Raw genomic sequence first — 22,172 nt, forward strand, 5'->3', positions numbered from 1 at the left:
GAGTAAAAACCCACGATGTATCAGTTTCAATGTTTCGATGTTGCAAGAAATGGAGGATATTTGTCCTTTTCAACCTTCATGTTATTCAGCATTCTTACTGTATTTTAATGCACTCTAGGACCCTTCAGATATATGTTATCTGAATCTTTCTATATCCTTATCTATATTCTATACTAAATTTTCTCATCTTTCAAATGAAAGCAACAGAATCGGATTACCCAGCGTACTTTTCAATGTAGGGTCAGTTTGAGCCAACAGAGTCCGAAACAAAGAAAAAGTTCTATAACTCTGTCATCGTTGAAATTCGAACACATGTGTAGAAGGATTTTTTTCGTGAAATATAACCGTCTATCACCTCCTGAGAGATCCTGAAAAAATAAGCCCGTAGATCAATGTTATGGAGAGAAAAATCGGAGAATGTTCGGAAAACTCTGAAGGAAGGTCGGAAAATTAATTTTCCATATGTTTTAAAATTACATCATGATAAGCGTTGTCGGTCCATTCGATGTTTGTGCTATTGAAATAGATCTTTGTTTGAAAGTGGAAAATGATTTTCAGATGAAATAACGCACTCCTATATCTTCTATCTTCTATATCTTCTATTTATCTATATAAATAAAAATGTAAGGCCAAATGTGTTGCAAAGCGCGAAACCCGATGATGTAGTCGTCTCTGCCCGTATATCAATGTTATGGAGAGAAAAATCGGAAAATTTTCGAAAATTTCTGATGGTAGGTCGGAAAATTCGGAAAATTGATTTCGCATTTGCTTTAAAATAACATCATGATAAGCGTTGTCGGTCCATTCGATGTTTGCGCTATTGAAATTGATCTTCGTTTGAAATTGGAAATGGATTTTCAGGTGAAATAACGCACTCCTATATCTTCTATCTTCTATGTCTATATAAATAAAAAAGGAAGGTCAAATGTGTTGCTAAGCGCAAAACCCGAAGAAGGAATGGTCCGATTTAAGTTGTCTTTATTTTGTTGTATTTGTCTTGGCCCATAAATCAATATAGCGGATAGAAGAATCGGAAAATTTTCGGAAAACTCTGAAGGAAGTTCGGAAAATTCGGTAAACTGAATACCCATATGTTCCAAAAATACATCATGATAAGCGATTCGATGTTTGCGCTAACGAAACTGATCTTCGTTTGAAGATGGAAATGGAGTTTCAGGCAAAATAACGCATTCCTATCTATATGAATAAAAAAGGAAGGCTAAAAATGTTGCTAATCGCAAAATCTCCGCTCGTTCAAAACAACTCGTAAATCTGATGTTTTCGTGTTATAATTCACGTATTTCTCAAACGGAATGATTGAATTTCATCAGGCAGTAAGATTGGTAAATATTGTAATCCAAGTTCAAAGGCTCAAAATTCACTTTCAATCACCGCAACCCTCAACAACGAGACGAGCGTTAAAGCACACGTTTATCGCGAACCGATGCACAATCCGAACTCTCTGCCCATAGAACAATGTTACGATGAGAAAAAGTTTCGAAATTTGTTCTAAAGAATTCATATCTGAACAAAAATTTTGGGCGGGACGAAGTTCGCCGGGTCCGCTAGTCATAAATAAAGTTCTCTGATATTTGATCATTAACGAAATATTCATTTCGGACCATGATATGATATGGGTTGACAAAACGCGCCTCCTTATAGATCAACTTCGTTAGTAGCAGCTAGTTGTTTTAAGGATAAAATACATTCCCAAGCTAGCTTTGACTGACATGTGTATGCTTTTACTGCATTCAGAGCTGCTTGGCTATCTGAGAAGATACAAATATTGACATACCTGTATATTCTAGCCAAACAAATATTTGTACTGATTACAATAGCTTGTATTTCCGCTTGAAAACTGTATGGAATTGACACGTCGATTCCTGGTCCAGTAATCCCAGCTCCCGTAAGTTTACCAATTTTAGATCCATCGGTATAAAACACGAGTGATCCTGGAAGAGTTTTGAGACCACCTTTTTCCCATTCGTTGCGATTGAATTCAATCGCTTAGAAGGGAACACTGAAGTTAGTCTTTGTTTCCATCCAGTCTTCATTCATGCTTACTATAGTGTTCAGTTGAAAATCTTTCAGGATTTGTAAATGCCCTGTGAGATCTCCTTCTAGAAGATGTTCTATACGTCAGTCACCGATGACTGACATGGCACTCAACGTGTTAATAAAAATCATTACAGTTTTTTAGTAAAAAAAAAACAATTTTTCCTTTACTATCATATTTTATACTGTCAGACACCGGTGACTAACACAACCTGAACGGAAAGCTCGGTGTCAGTCACCGATAAAAGACATGGCACTCAACGTGTTAACCACAAATGTCTACATTACTCGAGAATTAATCAAGCAAATGGAACGAAATTTGGCATATGGAGGTTTTAGAGTGCAATAAATGATTCTATGGTGGTTAGATACTCCTCCCCCTCTCTAAGGTAAGGCTACCATACAAATGAAACACAAATTTCTGCATAATACGAGAATTAATCAAGTAAATGAAACCATGGTATGTGGCATGTGGAGGTTTTAGGGCGCAATAAATGTTTTTACTGTGGTTAGACACTGCAACCCCTCCTCAAGGGGAAGCTGCCATACAAATGAAAGACAAATTTCTGGATATCTCGAGAACTAATCAAGCAAATGGCGTCAAATTTGGTATGCGAAGGTTTTAGGGAACACGAAAAGTTTCTATGGTGAATAGACACTCCTCCCCTCTCTCTTAGGGTGGGGGGGTGGTGGATTGGTTGTAGGTGACTACCATACAAATGAAGCATACATTTCTGCATAATTCAAAAACTAATCAAGCAAACATTTCTAAGGTCAACTGACCATTTCTCCTCCCACCTTTCAAAGGGGGGGCTGCCATAGAAATGAAACAGAAATTTGTGCATAACTCGAGAACTAATCAAGCCAATGGAACGAAATTTGGTATATGGAGGTTTTAGGGAGCAGTAAATGTTTTTATGGTAGTTTGACACTCCTTTCCCCTCTCTAAAGTGGAGCTCCCATACAAATGAAACACAAATTTCTGCATAACTCGAAAACTAATCAAGTAAATGGAGCCGAATTTGACATGTGAAGGTTCTAGGGGGCACGAAACGTTTCTATGGTGAATAGACACTCCTCTCTGAGAGGAAGGAGGGCTGCCATACTGTTGGCTACCTGGCGTCTTCGATAGCCAACCAGTAGGTGCCAACACCACTATTTCCAAACAACGCTCGACCGAACGTCTCCACGTAAAGGGTGTGTCACATCAAATTGCATCACGGAAAAAACGCTGTAGAAATTTAATTTTTAGGAATTATATCTTCAGCTTTCGCTTATAATCAGATAAGAGTGTATAGATCACGTTGGCCATGCTTCACTGTCAATTTTTCGTAAATTTGGAAAAATGTCGTCGAACGAAAAAGAGCGTCGTGAATTAATCCTGTGCACTCATTTCGAGAATCCGGAGTTGTCACATCGGGACATCGGTAATATGCTGGGAATCGTCCAATCCACGGTCAGCAGAGTACTAAAACGATACTTCGAGAACCTAACCATCGACCGGAAGGTGAAGAACGGCAAAAATGGATGCTCCGTCAGTGAAAAAGATCACAAGCGCGTAGTTAAGCAGTTTAGACGTGATCCGAGAAGTTCGGTCCGGGATGTCGCCAATAAGCTGAATTTGTCAAGTTCATTCGTCCAACGGACCAAGCAGCGGGAGGGCCTGCGTACATACAAGGTTCAGAAGGCTCCTAACCGCGACGAAAGGCAAAACATGGTGGGGAAGACGCGAGCCCGGAAGCTGTACACCGAAATGCTGACGAAGCCGCATTGCCTGGTAATGGACGACGAAACCTACGTCAAAGCGGACTTTCGTCAGCTGGCGGGCCTGTTGTTCTTCTCCGCAGAGGACAAATTCAGCGTTCCGGAGGAGATTCGCAAGCAGAAACTATCCAAGTTTGCCAAAAAGTACATGGTGTGGCAAGCGATCTGGTCTTGCGGAAGCGGAGCGCCCCCTTCGTGATGACCGGCACGGTAAACGGGCAGGTTTACCTTAACGAGTGCCTACAGAAGCGCTTACGACCGACCATCTTCTGGCCGGATCTCGCTTCGTGCCACTATTCAAAGGACGTGTTGGAGTGGTACGAAGCCAACGGGGTCACCTTCGTGCCAAAGGAAATAAACCCGCCCAACGCGCCGGAGCTTCGCCCAATAGAGAAATATTGGGCGATTATGAAGCAGGCCCTCCGGAAGAACCCAAAAGTTGTCAAATCGGAGGCGGACTTCAAGAGAAAATGGATTTCTGTTCAAAAAAAACTACAACCTGACGTTGTACAGAACCTTATGGACGGGGTAAAGAGGAAGGTGCGAGCATACGGGCTTGGGCTCGAAGTATGAATAAAAAGAAAATGCCAAAAGTTGTTTAATAGTTTTTATGTTACTGTCTAAAATTTTCAAAAGGATCGGTCTACTGGGCGAATTTTTACAGCATTTTTTCCGTGATGCAATTTGATGTGACACACTCTTTAGGACCATATGATCAGAAATACATTTTACGTCAATGAAAACAATGCCGACGGCGCACTAACGTTCCATTGATCATTTTCCTCCTTAACGTATCGAATTCCACTGTAGCAAGTGCCGACGGCGAACGAATAAGAAACTACATCGGATAGTGGCTAACACTTTATTACATTTCACATACATTAAATATTCACATAACTAACGATACATATTCAATATTCAATATTCTACATTACATTCGTACATTGCAATTAACAATAATCCATTCAACATTTACAACATTTATGTTACAGGTCACAAATTTAACAGATAATATGGCACAGTGTTCCCCATATAAAATGTATACTCTGCGGTGGACCAAATTGCAATAATCTGCTCCGCAGATCTACATTTTTCCCGTTCGCTGCTGATGCTGTTGTTACTTCACCAGACACGATGTTTCATCTCCCGATTCCACTTCGGCTGTGGTGAATTTTGTTATCTGCGTTGCCAGTTTTTCAGATCACTGTTGTGGAAGCGGGATGTCCGGTACCTCACTCTGAGTCCCGCTTCACTGTCAATTTTTCGTAAATTTGGTCCCGCGATACCAAACGAAACGGAAATTTCCTTAAGATTCGTTTGATATGCTATACATTAAAGTCCCATAGTCTGTATATGGTTCAAATTAATGAAAATTGGAAGCATTCCCATTTCCTTATACATTTGTTTGCTTCCTCGAACAGAGCTGTCAATAACGAGCAACTTAACGACGAGCAACGAAGGGGAAATCGTTAGATGTAAAGTCTCCGTGAACAAAAGAAAAGAAGAAGAACGAAGGGGAATATTTGCCTAGAGTATCAACAGTGGATCTCGCTGAGGCAAACTTTCATTCTTCGTGAGAAAATCGACTAAACAACATAGTTGTTGGGCGAGCTGGACGATGAGGGATCAAATGCCTTTCTCAAGGCAATGGGGGTGAAAGAGTAATATTATCAATAAAGTAAAGTTTTCCAAGGGACTTTTTGAAGGTTACAGACGAATTTCAGTCGCGTGCCAGTCGCTGCTTTAAACTAGGATTGCATTTGCGCTAATCTTGATCATAATGAAGCAGTGCCACTCTTTTCGAGATTGTTGAGATTAACAGATAGAGTTTATTTCTTTTATTCAGTCACCAAGAAAGTAAATGTCGTTCTGAAATGCTGTATGTGATTTGGTTTCGCTTGTCAGTAGCATTATAAAATAACATCCGGAGTTATAAACAAGCGATTTGAATTGAACTACAGCGTAGTTCTACGTCAGTAATGCGGTCGTGTCTTGAACATAACCTCCTATAACTTTTTTTTGTTTGCTGCTTTGATTATAGCTTTTTTTTTTCCAAAATATATTTTTTATTAAGGCACATGTGGCGTTAGCCTGACGGGGCCGGGAGTCCAATATTTTGACAATTTTTGTCTTACAACTATGTTAGTAATATGTAACCGATTACTCGCGGTTGGCTCGAGGTTAGTATTACAAGTGTTCTCATAATTGGTATGTTGCAGTCTTCGATGCTCTATACGTGTGCCCGACACGGGCTACTTCCTATTGGGATGCAGCTGACCATTAATCAGCAACGCTCCCTAGTCTGTACCCCATATCTAGCGTGGTGCGTCTTTCTCGACTCGAGGAATCCAGGATAGAATGGTCACTAGCCGGCGCAATCATCAGTTCGTGTAGAGTTGTCATGAGCGGTACAACCTTTGGCTCTTGTTGAATGATCAGTGGACTGCACAACCTTTGGCCCGTGCATCTGTAAAGAGTGTGTGTATGTATTGCCGCGACTAAGTAAAAGTTTATCGATCGGATAGGAGGTATATGAAACGGGGACACAACGAAGGAAACATCATTAAACGTTGACATCGGCGTTTCTGAGGAACAGGTATAGATGAAGCAGAAGATCAGGATCCCGGCTACCTAAGATATCCCGGACGGGGATATCCGATTGTCTGCCTTTTGCTCTCAGTGCTCTAGAGAGCTGAGAGCGAGCAGCATGGAACCGGATACACGACCAGACAACATGCTCGATGTCGTGGTAGCCATCGCCACAATCACAAAGATTGTTTGCTGCGAGCCCAATGCGATAGAGATGCGCGTTTAGGTTGTAGTGATTGGACATAAGCCGAGATATCACGCGAATGAAATCACGACCTACATTCAATCCCTTGAACCATGCACTCGTCGAGACCTTAGGGATAATCGTGTGTAACCAACGACCGAACTCATCTTCACTCCACATGCGCTGCCAACTAACGAGTGTGTCCTGACGAGGAATGTGAAAAAATTCATTATAGGCAATTTGCCTTTCAAAAAGTGTGCCTTCTGAAGCGCCCACCTTAGCTAGCGAGTCCGCTTTCTCATTCCCCGGAGTCGAGCAATGAGAGGGAACCCATGCTAAGGTAATCTTGAATAATTTTTCGACCAAAACACTCAATAGTTGTCTTATTCTTGTGATTTGTTTATAGCTTTGTTTGGTGTTGCTGTCTGGGCGAATATTATTGTTGCGTAAAAGGTCATTGTTCGAACCAGACAGCAGCTGATTGCCTCCAGAGTTGTAGTGGAGGGTTCCATCCACAATAACCCGCTCAGCTTTTGAGACGTGCAGACGTATTTTTTCGATTGCGCTTATCTCAAGTGAAGTACCCACCGTTGAAAATTTCAATATTATACTGTGCCGCGTCGCGTGATAAGTGTTCCGCGATGAGGCGAGAAAACACATTCAAAATTGATTATTCGCAAATCGCCGTGAAGCCGTCAGTCGAGAAACTTTTTGGTTTCTGCCGTTCGGTTCTCGGGTTGAAGAGGGAAGAAATCAAAAGACTTCAGTGCCATAGAGGTGATGCATGTGCGTTCGTTAAGGTCAGTGACCTGACACTCGCCCAAAAAATCGTTGACGAACATGACGGGAAACATGAAGTGGAAAATGAGGGAAAAAAACAGAAACTCCGTATCACATTGGTAGACGGTAGTGTTGAAGTGCGTGTTCACGATCTCCCCGAAGATGTGCCGGAAAAAAATGTCGTCAATTTTCTAACCCAATACGGAGAAGTATTCTCGATTCGCGAGGTGTCGTGGGGCGAGAACACCGAAGCCGAAGGCATACCACTCGGTATCTGGTCTGCCCGTATGCTAGTGAAACGTAACATTGACTCTTGGGTCACCATCGACGGAGAGCAAGCGTTCGTGGTATACAAGGGACAGCTTCAATCTTGCCGCCACTGCAAGGAACAAGCGCACACTGGCATATCATGTGCCCAGAACAAAAAGCTACTGTTTCAAAAGAGCTACGCGAACGTAACGAAGCAGACTACTAGGTCCACCACCGGTCAACAACCCAGAAAATCAGCTGGTGCGAGACCACCAAATACGAAGGTAGTCGGTCATAAGTCCACCGTGCCCCCACTGTCATCACAGACAGTTTTTCCAGAACTGCCGAGTGTTTCGAGCCAGCTTGAACCCCCAGGTTCGAAATCAAATCAAAACAGCCAATCCGAGATTGCTCCCGGCACGAAAGCGAACCCAAGCAGTCAGCCGGTAGCTCAAATACAACACACTAAGTCCTCAACGTCTTTACTAGCACCACCACAAGCCGTCGTGGCCGTAGACGATTTCTTCAGAAAACCAGCGCTGCGTTCGCAGAGCAAGAGCAGCAATGGTAACGAAACTGACGACTCTACCACATCTATGAGTAGCAGACAAAACCGAGGACGACCAGCTGGAAAGAAATTCCGCCGAGATGACACCGACGACGATAGGAGTGAGGTAACAATAATTTAAATGGCCCTCACATCGTACAACATCTCGTCCATCAACATCGCTACCATCACAAACCCCACGAAACTAAACGCGCTACGAAACTTCGTCAATAGTCAAAGCCTCGACATCGTGTGTCTGCAAGAAGTAGAGAACGAACAGCTCTCCTTACCCGGCTACATCGTTGTCTTCAATGTAGACCACTCGAGAAGGGGAACAGCTATCGCTCTGAAGGAGCACATACAAGTCACTCACGTCGAGAGAAGCCTGGACAGCCGGCTGATTGCGCTGCGAGTGCAAGACACCACGATCTGTAATATATACGCTCCCTCCGGATCTTCGCAACGCGCCGCTCGGGAGAATTTCTTCCACGAAACGCTTCCCTACTATCTTCGTCATCACACCACGAATGTAATCTTGGCAGGCGACTTTAATTGTGTGCTTCGAACATGCGATTCAAGCAGCCCGAATACGAGTACCGCTCTCAAAGCTGCTGTCCAACAACTACAGCTGCTTGATGTATGGGAGAAACTGTGTCCGCGTGATAATGGTTTCACGTACGTCTGTCGCAACGCTCAGTCGCGCCTGGATCGCATATATGTGAGCAGCGGTCTGCGCGATCATTTGCGAGTAGCACATGCCCATGTATGTTCATTCACTGATCACAAAGCGCTGACACTTCGAATATGCCTTCCCCATCTTGGACCAGAGCATGGACGTGGTTTTTGGTCCTTAAGACCATATCTTCTGACCGACGAGAACGTTGCAGAATTCCAGCACCAGTGGCAGTACTGGACCCGGCAACGCAGGAATTATGGCTCTTGGATTGAATGGTGGATCGCGTTCGCCAAACCAAAAATCAAACAATTTTTCAAATGGAAGTCTCGAGCCGTCTTCGATGATTTCCACAGAGAACATCAGTTCCTCTACAGTGAGCTGCGGCAAGCGTACGATGGGTACTACCAGCACCCAGAAATGTTGACCACTATCAACCGACTTAAAGGCGAAATGCTAGCGCTTCAACGGAGATTCTCTCACACCTTCATGAGGATAAACGAAACGCACGTGGCGGGAGAACCTATATCGATATTTCAGTTGGGGGAAAGACGGAGAAAGAAAACCATCATCACGCAACTGCAGACAGAGCAGGATGAAACGATAACAAATCCACGAACGATTGAGGCGCACATGGTACGTCACCGCAGTACGTCACCTACTTCTCGACACTCTATTCTGAGGCGGCGAGAGGGGAAAATGAGAACAGCTTCGTCTGCGAAAATATTGTTCCGTCGAACGACGAAGTCATAATGAGAAATATTACGACAGAGGAAATCTGGTCTACAATAAAAACGAGCGCACCCCGAAAGTTCCTGGCTGCGACGGTATTCCCAGAGAATTTTACCACCGCATGTTCGATGTCATCCACCGCGAGTTGAACTTGCTGTTAAATGAGGCGCTCAGCGGCAATGTTCCTCCAGCCTTCGTGGAGGGCATCATAGTGTTGGTAAAGAAAAGAGGCGGCGATAACACAGCCCGATCATACCGTCCGATCTCTCTGCTCAACAGCGATTACAAGCTGTTCTCCCGTATCCTCAAAACCAGACTGGAGCGGGTGATGAGAGAACACCACGTTATAAGCGATGGGCAGAAATGCTCGAACTCGGAGCACAACATCTTCCAAGCTACTCTCGCTCTGAAAGATCGGATAGCGAGTCTTCGATATCACCGACGTGTAGGAAAGCTATTCAGCTTCGACCTCGACCATGCGTTCGATCGGGTCCGACATTCTTTCCTCTTCGAGACCATGCGATCGCTCGGCTTCAACCCCGACTTCATTGCTCTGCTATCCTGCATTATCAGTCGATCCACTTCTCGACTTTTAATTAATGAACATCTCTCTCGTCCGTTTGAGATCCAGCGATCGGTGCGACAGGGGGACCCGTTGTCAATGCACCTCTTCGTACTATACCTACATCCTCTGGTATGCAGGCTTGAACATGTGTGCGAAAACGATCTGCTGGTGGCGTATGCAGATGACATCAGTGTGATCGTCACATCGGCAAGTCAAATCGAAGTTATGAATGGGCTGTTTACTCGCTTCGAGAGGGCTGCCGGGGCAAAACTGAACCTAAGTAAAACTGTGGCTGTTGACGTCGGTTTTTGTGAAGGTGAAACTATCAACACCCAATGGCTGCAAACAGCCCATGTTGTCAAAATCTTAGGTGTTATTTTCACAAATTCCATACAACAGATGACAACTTTGAATTGGAGCGCGATGGTGGGGAAATTTTCGCAGCAAATGTGACTGCATTCTCTACGCACGCTAACGTTGCATCAGAAAATCAACATGCTGAATACGTTCGGCACTTCCAAGATATGGTACATTGCGTCCATATTACCACCGTTGGGTATACATACAGCGAAGTTAACATCAACGATGGGAACATTTCTGTGGAGAGGAATAGTTGCCCGCGTCCCGATGATGCAGCTGGCGCGTAGCATAGAAGAAGGAGGCCTGAAGCTGCAACTACCAGCGCTAAAATGCAAATCACTTGCAATAAACCGACATCTGCGAGAAATCGAATCCCTTCCTTTCTACAAATCCCTTCTATTCCACGCAAATCCCCGTCCAAGAATCCCAATAGATCTTCCCGACCTTAAAACAATTCTAGCAAACCTATCCCAAATTCCCCACCAAATCCTACAAAACCCTTCCGTCGGTGCAATCCACCAGCTCTTCATCAAGCGAACTGAATTGCCAAGGGTGGAACGGAACAGTCCAACAGTGAACTGGCCACGCACATGGCGAAACATTGCCTCGAGAAAGCTTACTTCAACACAGCGAACTAACTTATACTTACTTGTGAACGAAAAAATTGAGCACCGAAAATTGCTTTTCGTGATGCAGCGAGTTGACAACGAAAGCTGTGAACATTACGGAAACCGATGTACTGAAACCCTCATTCACAAATTCTGCACATGTGTTCGAGTTGGACCGGCTTGGATGGCTTTCCAGCAAAAAATTTCGGACATATTAGGTGGATGGAGAAGGCTTGATTTCGAGGACCTGGTTAAACCTGCTTTAGCAGGAATAGACAAATCACGAAGAGAGAAAATTCTCAAACTTTTCATTAGTTACATAAGTTTTGTAAATGAATGCAACGGAAGAATTAATGTAGCTGAATTAAACTTTCAATTAGATCTAGAAGTTTGACGAAATGTTAGAACACCCAAAATTTGTACAAGTATGACAGAAAAATAAAACTATTTTTACAAAAAAAAAAAAAATCCACGACGCAAACACATATAAATGAAGCATACATTTTTGCATAACTCAATAACTAATCAAGCAAACGGACCCAAATTTGGCATGTGGAGGTTTTAGGGCTCGACAAAGTCATATTCAACTGAGGGTAGCCAGCGGACTATGAAGAAATTCACCCTAAAATGAATTCGTTTCTCTCTCATCTCTCTCATGTATCACGTATGTATGTATCGATTGAATGTTCATTTTATTATGTTCATTAATGACACAGCACATTCGACTCCATAAATAATCATACGATTATGACCACTAGTAAGACTGATCATCACCATTACATTACTGTGTGTTGGAGCGAGTTACGGTTCTCGTCTGGAAGCTAGGAAAAATGATACTCGTTTGCTGCCGATATTGCTACCGCTGCTAATAACATTGGTGCTCTGGTATGATTATCGCTTCTGAACGGAGCGAGTGAATTTAATTCGATTTACTGGCTGTAGAATCACACAGAGGTGGGGCTTGCGATGCAATGTTTCGCTTCTCTCCAGACCTCCATTGTATTGAGTAAATTCAGCGTATGTACCAGCAACATTGGAGCATTAGGAAAAAAAAGGATAGCAGACAACAGCTCGTTGGCTTGAATAGAAAAAATATGCACAATGGCTGGTTACGTTTGTTGTTGGAGTGATGTATTACTCTAGTTGCCTGTTTTGGTCGGTACAATTTGAGTAGGATAAATTGGACGGTTTTTTGCGTTCGAATAATGTTTGATATTTTATTGATTGTTTATTTCAAATATATATGAAATTCCTGTTAGACGTAGTCCTATGACTTAAAATAAATACACACAAAGTCCTGTTAGATGTAGTTCTATGACAAAATTAAACTTGGGTGGAACGCAGTACGTCGTGTCAGCTAGTCAAAAAATAACAAAAATAATATCGGTTTCTCAAAGCGTCCTTTTCATTTTCTTTGAAAGTGGCTGTCTTCTTCGAGCTATTGTATTTTAGAGAAAGATTTTGGGGGTTTGATGATTGTCGCGGAATTAAATTATCTTTTCACACATTTCCTACACTATATCTCATAATTACTTGATTTCTCGAGTGATCATTGAATCAGTGCGACGGTCTGTTTTACACACACTTCTACGCGTTCTGTCAGCCACAGAGATAACGTGATAAGTTTCAATATACCGCAGCTAAGTTGAAAGTACGCCAAATAGTTTGTTTTAAATTGATTGAGGACAAAGTAGTACCAGCAAAATATAAACTTTTTTTTTTCCCAAAATATATATTTTATTAAGGCACATGTGGCGTTAGCCTGACGGGGCCGGGAGTCCAATATTTTGATAATTTTTGTCTTACAACTATGTTAGTAATATGTAACCGATTACTCGCGGTTAGTATTACAAGTGTTCTCATAATTGGTATGTTGCAGTCTTCGATGCTCTGTACGTGTGCCCGACACGGGATACTTTCTATTGGGATGCAGCTGACCATTAATCAGCAACGCCCCCCTAGTCTGTACCCCATATCTAGCGTGGTGCGTCTCTCTCGACTCGAGGAATCCAGGATAGAATGGTCACTAGCCGGCGCAATCATCAGCTCGTGTAGAGTTGTCATGAGCGGTACAACCTTTGGCTCTTGTTGAATGATCAGTGGACTGCACAACCTTCGGCCCGTGCATCTGTAAAGAGTGTGTGTATGTATTGCCGCGACTAAGTAAAAGTTTATCGATCGGATAGGAGGGATATGAAACAGGGACACAACGAAGGAAACATCATTAAACGTTGACATCGGCGTTTCTGAGGAACAGGTATAGATGAAGCAGAAGATCAGGATCCCGGCTACCTAAGATATCCCGGACGGGGATATCCGATTGTCTGCCTTGTGCTCTCAGTACTCTAGAGAGCTGAGAGCGAGCAGCATGGAACCGGATACACGACCAGACAACATGCTCGATGTCGTGGTAGCCATCGCCACAATCACAAAGATTGTTTGCTGCGAGCCCAATGCGATAGAGATGCGCGTTTAGGTTGTAGTGATTGGACATAAGCCGAGATATCACGCGAATGAAATCACGACCTACATTCAACCCCTTGAACCATGCACTCGTCGAGACCTTAGGGATAATCGTGTGTAAAATATAAACTTGTTGTAATTCATTGATGTTGAATTTCATAAAGAAGAAAGGAATCCATCTTGTTCTATAGTAATGAAACAAAAATACGTGCACAAGATGTTTTACTCCCACGCAACGAAATGGTGTAACATCTCCAACGGCAGCACTGCCCACTCCGTCAGCTGGATCCAGATGTGTTGTTTCACTCAGCGCGTCAGAGAGTGATAATGACGTTCGCACATTCGCTGATGCCGCTTCTCTCACGTGAAAAATTTAGATGTAAGTGTTTGGGATTGAAGATAGTGAAGATGAAAATAAAATCACCGTGCAGCGCCCGAATGGTGAGGGTGGTCTGTGAGAGATGCGCTTACGGCTGACGGCGCGTTACAAAATAGAGATACGTTTCAAAAATGATTCTTCAATGAATCACATGTTCGGCCACCTTTCAACGTGACATGACCATGCTGAGAATGGTATTTTACTACGCATCATTGGGTCAGACAATGGAATGAAAGAATGCGAGTGCACATGGCCGTTCGAGTGCGCTTTCTGTTTTTTATGATTAAATATTAATTACCGCGAGCTGTTCCGTGTAAAACCATCGCGAACACAATTTCAGTGGATTTTAATGCTTTCAGTTTGTGTTTTGCGTGGACTGTTGCATTCACTTCCGAATGAGGTTCCTCACAAATTGTCAGTACACATTGTAAATGGTACCAATTGAACCTTGGCCGTTGATAGATGGCAACAATCGTTAAGATGTGTCACAAATCAATTTATTGCTGAAGCGCAATAAAATATGTTTATTCAGCGTACTTGCCCTGAGAAGCGTAATTGTTCCGAGGGGAGCTTTTATCTTCTCGGATCTAAGATTATGAAAAAAAAAATGTTTTCGTTATCCACCCACTAATTTGTTCACTGGATTGGTTTGACTTTTCATGTAGCGAGTACTTGTTTATATACGAGTACAATAGCAGAAAATTAACAAAATAGGATATAGAAAATGGTATACAATAGTATCAGTTATCGTCGTAGGGCTTATGTAAATACTGGTTATTCATGTCATGCATATTTATATAATATAAGGTTGGGGAAGTAATCCATTATTTTTGGGTGAAATTCAAAATATGTTTTAATCTGCTTCAGATTGTCCGATTCAAATATGTACCGTTAAAAATATTATTCAAAATTAAATAAAGATTAAAATAAAAAATATAGCGCGTATTTTACTGTTATGGTGTCGGCATCATTAACATCAATCACAATTCCAGCGGCCTGGCTCTCATTTCATCGTCTTTATAAAAGAAAAAGTGTAAACTGTACCGAATTTTTTTCTCATTGTTAACCCCTTCCCGTATTATTTAATACGTCACACATCAAGTGATTCCACTACTCTGCTGAGCATTGTAGCGCTCTATGTTATTCAAGTACACCACGAGTGAGACTCGATGTTCTATGGGAAAGGGTTAACTTCCACCCTGTAACTCACAACTGAATGGAATAAACATAGAACAGCAAAAGCATTTTTTTAGTGTGAAATTTTATCTTACAACAAGCCTAAACTTGAAAATGCATGATCAATATTACGCGAGATATTGGTCACTAAAGCCAACTACCGAGAAAATAATGGATTAGTTTTTCCCCAACCTAATATTTTGACAGATTGTATTATTGTTTTCCAAATAATCCTCATTATCCCTTCCTTACATCTCATAATTGATCATAAAACAAATTTTCCATTTATTCTATTTTACTAAGAAAGGTTTACAGTATAAAGTGTAAATTGTGTATAAGTGTAAAATAAAATATAAAAAAATAAATAAATCCACGAAAAACCGCACCGAAATCAATATGTTTTGGATTCATGATTTGTGAGAAGATTCCGCTAACGAAAATGTGCCTTCAAACAGTGTAAACGATTTAGCAATTTAGAGGCCATAGAATAAAATAATGTAATATGAGTTGATTTTGAATTTTTCGAGGTTTTTCTGTTCCCTAAGCATTCAAAAACAATTGACGCCATTCACGTGCGAGCCGGTAATGATTGATTGTGGGTTCATTATACAGCGTTCAATGTCAATGCAAGTGTTTACAACGTCAATAATCCATAATCGGGCATCCAATTTTGGACGTTGCTTCCTGGGCCGGCGTTTACACAAATTAGGCATTGGTTTATCAAATCATTAGAGCTGTTAATGGTGTAGTTAACGCAATTAGTCAAACGCTTCTGACGCATGTCTTCCTGCATTTTGGAATGGTGATTTAGAAACACTTTTGAGTAGTGGTTATTTTTCATTCATTGTTTATTTTTCTATTTTGATCATATGCTTTCATTGCTGAATGCAGCAAATTACTGATCGTATAAGCATTTTAAACACAAACAACTGATCTCGGTATTAGTTAAGGTATCATCACATTGTAATAATTTCAAACTTTCCATGTAAAAAACTCACCAACCGGGAACGCCGGAACATCAAGTACCATACGAGAAGATTTTTCGCAAAATGTTTTTCCAACAAGCTTTTGTACTAAAATCACAAATATATTTCCATTCGCCACAACGAATAGAACTTTGAACGCCATAATCTGTGGAACGAAGCTCATGAAAAAGCTTTTTTATATTTGTTTACTTATGTTCAGCAGAGCTCGGCTCCTAAACATAGTTTGCTATAATGGCTGAAGTTGTTTGGAACGGATTGAAACGACTTTGAGCCAGACAATGATCAAAGGTGGTGAGTTGGATAATGTGTTTGTAACTTTATACAGATAAAATTGAATTCTTAAGCGCTTAGTGTAAGTTGTGTTCTAGTTTGAAAAACATGCACGATCCAGTAGTAGATGACTATGTACTTGCAATTTCATGAAAAAATGTTGATTAATTGCAATTTAATTTCAAAAAGAGAGTTATTGCTCTAGAAGTTACAATTATCAATTGCATCGATGCACAAATAAATATAGAAAAAAGAGCTAATATGGATTTTTTCATGGACATCTCTAAAACATTTACTGAAATACTTGAATAAGAACTGATGGTGCGTGTTTGCCCTGAATTACAATTTACGTGGGGCTTACTCTCCCCATGAACGGTTACTGACATTTAGGAAACAGTCAATAGATATGTTAACTAACTGAAATTTGTGATAATTGAAAATGTCATCATAACCAATCAAGGGACACCATTAATAAGACCGTCTTGAATATATCAGACGTATCTTTTATTTATGGACAAATACCACATAATTCATAATCCATACAAACAGGAGAAAAGAGAAGATATTTAATCGATCGATTCCATAACTAAAGCTGTCCATGGAATACCAAAAACGAATAGGAAACTGTGCAATCAATCGATAAACATCTGGAATTCCACAGCCTAAAGACAAGAGGCAGAACGAATGCTAGCATAGTTATTCTTTCTGTTGCTGTCTATTTCAATCATTATGAACTGAACGGGAAATTTTGTGAATGACGTATGTTAATTATTTTCGGGACAAAGTTGCTTTGGCAAAGGGAATCATTATATTCTGTCCGAAAATTGACTTATTGGCTCAAGTTTGCGACAAACTTCCGATCGTTTTTTTCGATTTGCTGTTTGTGGGTCTTTTCGCTCGTCAATATTGGATTTTCGATAAGAGATTGTTCAGTATTAAGTGGTTTGTGGTGGATTGACATTGATGGTATAGCGTGCATCGTGCATCTAAATTCGTTGATTTTGGGAAATCATCTATGAAAATATTGGAAAAGTTAAGTGATAAAAGTTGATTACATCTGATTGGGCGGAAACCGAATGAATTTCTCTTCAGACACTGTTCAAATATAATTTAAGATTGTAAAGTCTAATTCGACGTAAAACATTCTCTATTAGTATAATTTTGTAAAACATAATATACAATATATATACAATATGGTCTGAAAAGTCTAAAAAAAAGTCTTACATTTGTGCACAGAACCTGTATTCATAATAACAGTCCAATTATATGTATTCCACAGTTCCTTGGGGACTGCAATAAATAATTGTGATTGGAAATATTTAAAAAAATATGACATACCCTTAAAAATGGAATTGATTCATTTCGACAGTTACAAACCGCATAACAAGAACTTTCAAACCTAGACGAAATGGAAGTGTATTCGACAACGTTTATTTTTGTTCTTCACATCCTCTGTGATTTTAGATGAAAAAGACAAACAGAATAAAATTGAACTGGATCAAAACTTTCAGCACACACAAAAAACCCAACACTTAGTAACAATAAGCCCCAACAATAAGTAATCTCTCTGTAAAATACTTTTGCCGTTTCAGTTGCCTTCCTCCCCCCATAATATTCCATTCCAGCTTGATTAAGTCCATTACTATCGTAACTGAACTAACTATAAAAAAGTTCCTCTCTTGAAGGCTCCGGCGAGATTCGAACTCACGATCTCCTGTTTACTAGACAGGCGCTTTAACCAACTAAGCCACGGCGCCTTAACGTTTTCATGTCTGACATTTATCAAACAATAATTGTTTTTCAGTTCATGTGAATAAATACAATACAAACATAGACCTCAAACTACATAAACCAAATGTGTTTAACACGTTGAGCCCCGCATCGGTTCCTGAGGACTGACACTGAATCACGCCGGTCTCATTGAACCGACAGTGCTCTTTTTGGGTTTGAAAAGCGTCTGCACTTGGAACGACGGTAACGAAGAAATGAAATGATTTTTATAAAGGTCCACTAATGATCCACAGGGACCGATGTGGCCCAGACGGAAAGTTCATTGTCGGTGCAATAATAACTATTTCAATGCCTCTTTAGTGCTAATTCACTGGTTGGACGAAGCAGAATATTGGACACCATTTGAAAAACGAATTATGAAAGAACGGAGTTTATTTATTTTGTTATTGATTATAAAGACAATACATTCAGGAGAAATATAATAACCCCCTCCTTTTCGTCCTACGCGAGCTTTCGGTTCCCTTCCTACTAACATTAAAATAAGTTAAATTACAAATACACATTAGATGTAAGGATAGTTTTAAGAATTGAGTGTGAATGAGAATATAAATGTGAGTGTGAGTGTGAACATTTTTACAATCTCCTTACATCCCATCCTTTTCCTAATGAAAATGTGTCACCCTGCTAAACTCGAGTCGACCGCGAGTGATCGGTTCCCTTTTTTTTTGACCATAGAATTAAGGAAACATGTGAATATATTTTAGTAAAAATATAGTTAAGAGTCTGGCTCCTTTAACACGTTCGTCGCCCAACGCGACGTTTTTGAGTTTCTTGCAGAGTCCAACTTGCGATAAAATTAATAAATGAAGATCAAGCTTAGTTTGAAGATAACTTTTACATGATCTAGCAATGTTTGTTTCCAATTGAAGACGAATTGATGACAATAACACATGCCAAAGTCATATGTAAGAGGTTTTGCAAAAAACTGCAGTACAAACAATCCGTACTATAAATTAATAAAAAGTATAGTATAAACAGTATAATATTATGATTATGATTTTATTATTTTTCTTCATATCCTATAGTTACATTTAGGTGCCTATTCTATCAAATACCTTCTAAAAATCCTACTCAATTCGAGCGAGGAAAGTGTCACCCATATCTGGGTGACGGGGCGTCGAAAGTGTTGAACCTATGTAACTGAGCCTGTAAAAATAAACGGATTAATAAAAAAAAGACGGGTGGGTAATGTCGGGGACATAACCGGAGTGACGTAGGACTATACAAAGGGGACAGCTTTTGCTAAATATATATTTTAAATATATTGTTTTATCTTCTTCTCCTACGTGAATACCGACCTATCTACCTGAAAAATGGATTAGTTTACTGTTTACTCTTTATGAACATGTTGGCGGTTCTGAAAAGAACCTTTTGTGTTGTGTTTTTGCTTTTTTTTTTACCAACCAATTTTTCCTCACTATCGCATAGTTGATTCTTCATTTTTTTCTGAAGGCTTTGTACTTATTAAATGTTCAACGCCGGGCCTCTTTTGGCGTATGCACATATCGTACAATCAAAATGATGGCTGTGATAGGGAATGCATAGGTGATCATCAGCTCATTCACTATCATATATTTCACTATTGAGCACATTACCGTACCTTAAACTGTGGTTTCGTAGACGAATGAATTGTAAGATTTGTATCTCCGCAAACAAAGTAAATAGAAATGAAAAAGAACTGAGGTTTTGGAGACGAACTCTACGATCTGTCGAGAAATAAACGAGCTATAAGCGTTCTGAAAAACCAACAGTTAATTAACACATTAACACAAAATAAGAACAGAGCAGCAGGAAATACATAGCTCATCATGTTGCTCATTAGTTATGTTTCTATACAATGCAGATGTAACGTCAGTCAATTTTCAACATCAGTTATCAACCAAAGAAAGCAGTTCTTGCTACCGAGAAAATTCGTCAATGCCATCCTGCATACAATGTGTTGTAATTTGAAGCCACTTTTAATTCGGAAACCATGCATGGGTTTGTGAAAACTGAATGATCAATCAGTTTATATTATATGTCATATTATGTCACTTTAGAATGCTTTGGTATTGTGAAAACTTTTAATAAGTCTTCTTTGAAAGGTTTAATGGCCCTGAAAAGCGCCGTGTTTTACGGAGGCTGGTTTTGCCACCAAAGCAGTCTTTTTCCTTCTTCTACCTGCTGCTGTTTTGCGATTGCGTTTGCCACTCCCTGAAACTAGTAGTTGCCACCGAACCGAATGTGCTCTGTTCTGTAGGCGGGTTTTCTTATTGTCGTGAGCAGCTTTGCAAGCCAACTCGAGCACTCCGGCGGCCGAAATTCTATAACCGCTATTAGTTATATTGTGATGTGAAACGATGCCATACAACCACACTGATTTACGTTTTGAAAAAGAATGATATATTTTTCAGCGGATCCGCGCGTTTTGTACTTTAGCGGTACACGCTCACAGGATAGAGACAAATCGGCAGACTCAGCCAAAGGGGCGAGTTCAACGAGACGAACGGATGAGCGTTAAAAGGCAGCGATGGCAAAAAAATACATTCATTACGATTTGTTCGCTTGTTGGATTCACATGCAGGCTAAAAAGGGTCCTCTTTAGGATCACAAAATTATCTTTAATCTAAAGAGTTTATTGTTCTGTTATCATTAGAAATCCCCATCTTGTTCGGCTAAACCTTCCTGTTTAGCGATTGCGTTTACCACTCGCCACATATTTCACAGTTAGAAAATTTCTTCCCATCCAGCTTGTGACATGTTGTACAGTAAATTATATTTAATGCGACGTGCCGAAGCACCGCTCAGTGTCGCATTGGAGGCGATTTTAACCTGTAATTGAATTTTGCATTTGCGATGACAGTGGTACAGTGTCGACTTTCAATGTGGGGTCATAATTTGAACCCTGCACTCTATGTTTACAAAAATGTTCAACTAAATATGTCGCATTACATGTCGGTCCAATTAGCTAAATGTCGAACTAAATGTAAATTACTGTACTTTCAATCTGGAAACAATTTAAGAATTGGTGAAAATTGAATAATCGCGGGAAACTGCAGTCCAACACGGTTCGAGCGGGATTTTGCCTTTCCTTTCACTTTTCCTCCTTTGTCATGTCCAGACATGGCTGCTTGTGTTAGTTTGTTGAAGTGATGTGATGCGAAACGATGTGGTGTACGGTTTGAATGAGAATGATCGTTACGGAAGGAAGGAAGGTCTTGTATTATAGAGACTTTAAACTTTTGCAGTTCATTCGTCTCTAGCCTTGAGAAAGGCCCTTTGAAAACTCTACTCTACTCTACTCCAGCGCTACCACCTCCACCCTCTTGCCTTGAGAAAGGCACTCGATCCCTCGCCGTCCAGCTCGTCCAGCAACGATGTTGTCCAGTCGGTGTCCACACAAAGAATGATCGTTACTGCAGCGGAGCGGGGATTTTTAAGCTGACTGGCTGGCTCGAGAATTACGCATGTGTGAGACTGCGACCAATGTTTCGTTAATTTTTTTTCTTTTTCCTTTCCAATCGTGCTTCATTCTATTTCGCTGCTGCTCTGGTTGCCCGTTTTGGTCGGTACGATTTGAGGAGCACAAAATGGACCAATCAAAATGGGCACATAGTGCATTTGGACAATGCTTGATATTTCACAATTATTCAATTATTTATCTCAAGAAAAATGAAATGTTATTCATTATGATAAATGCGTAGATATATTTCCTATCAATTGATGAAAAACCCTTTGCGATCTATTGAGAAATGCTCGAGTTATAAGCGTTCCAAATCTTGCATTTTTTCCTACTTGTTCAGTGCCTAGATTTCCATTTCACCCCCTATATCTTCCGGTTAGACGTAGTCCTACGTCAAAAATGATAACATACTACTGCACAATGGTTGAGGTGCAAATAGAATAAAAAATTGCGCAAGTATCAAAAAGTAGCATATCAAATGTTGATCAGTGTTTCCTAGATGGAATAGCGGCTTAAGACAGACAAATATGATTGATAAATAAACGAATAAAAATACATT

General features: G+C 40.6%; 1 non-coding gene across 1 annotated transcript; it reads right to left on the bottom strand.

Annotated features, from left to right (window-relative positions):
• Nucleotides 1-18,063: 18,063 nt before the first annotated feature.
• On the bottom strand, nucleotides 18,064-18,137 carry Trnat-agu (transfer RNA threonine (anticodon AGU)). The gene has a single exon. It is a non-coding gene; the product is annotated as a tRNA-Thr (tRNA).
• Nucleotides 18,138-22,172: the final 4,035 nt, after the last annotated feature.

Source organism: Toxorhynchites rutilus, chromosome 3 (assembly GCF_029784135.1).
Source record: "Toxorhynchites rutilus septentrionalis strain SRP chromosome 3, ASM2978413v1, whole genome shotgun sequence".
Taxonomy (NCBI): domain Eukaryota; kingdom Metazoa; phylum Arthropoda; class Insecta; order Diptera; family Culicidae; genus Toxorhynchites; species Toxorhynchites rutilus.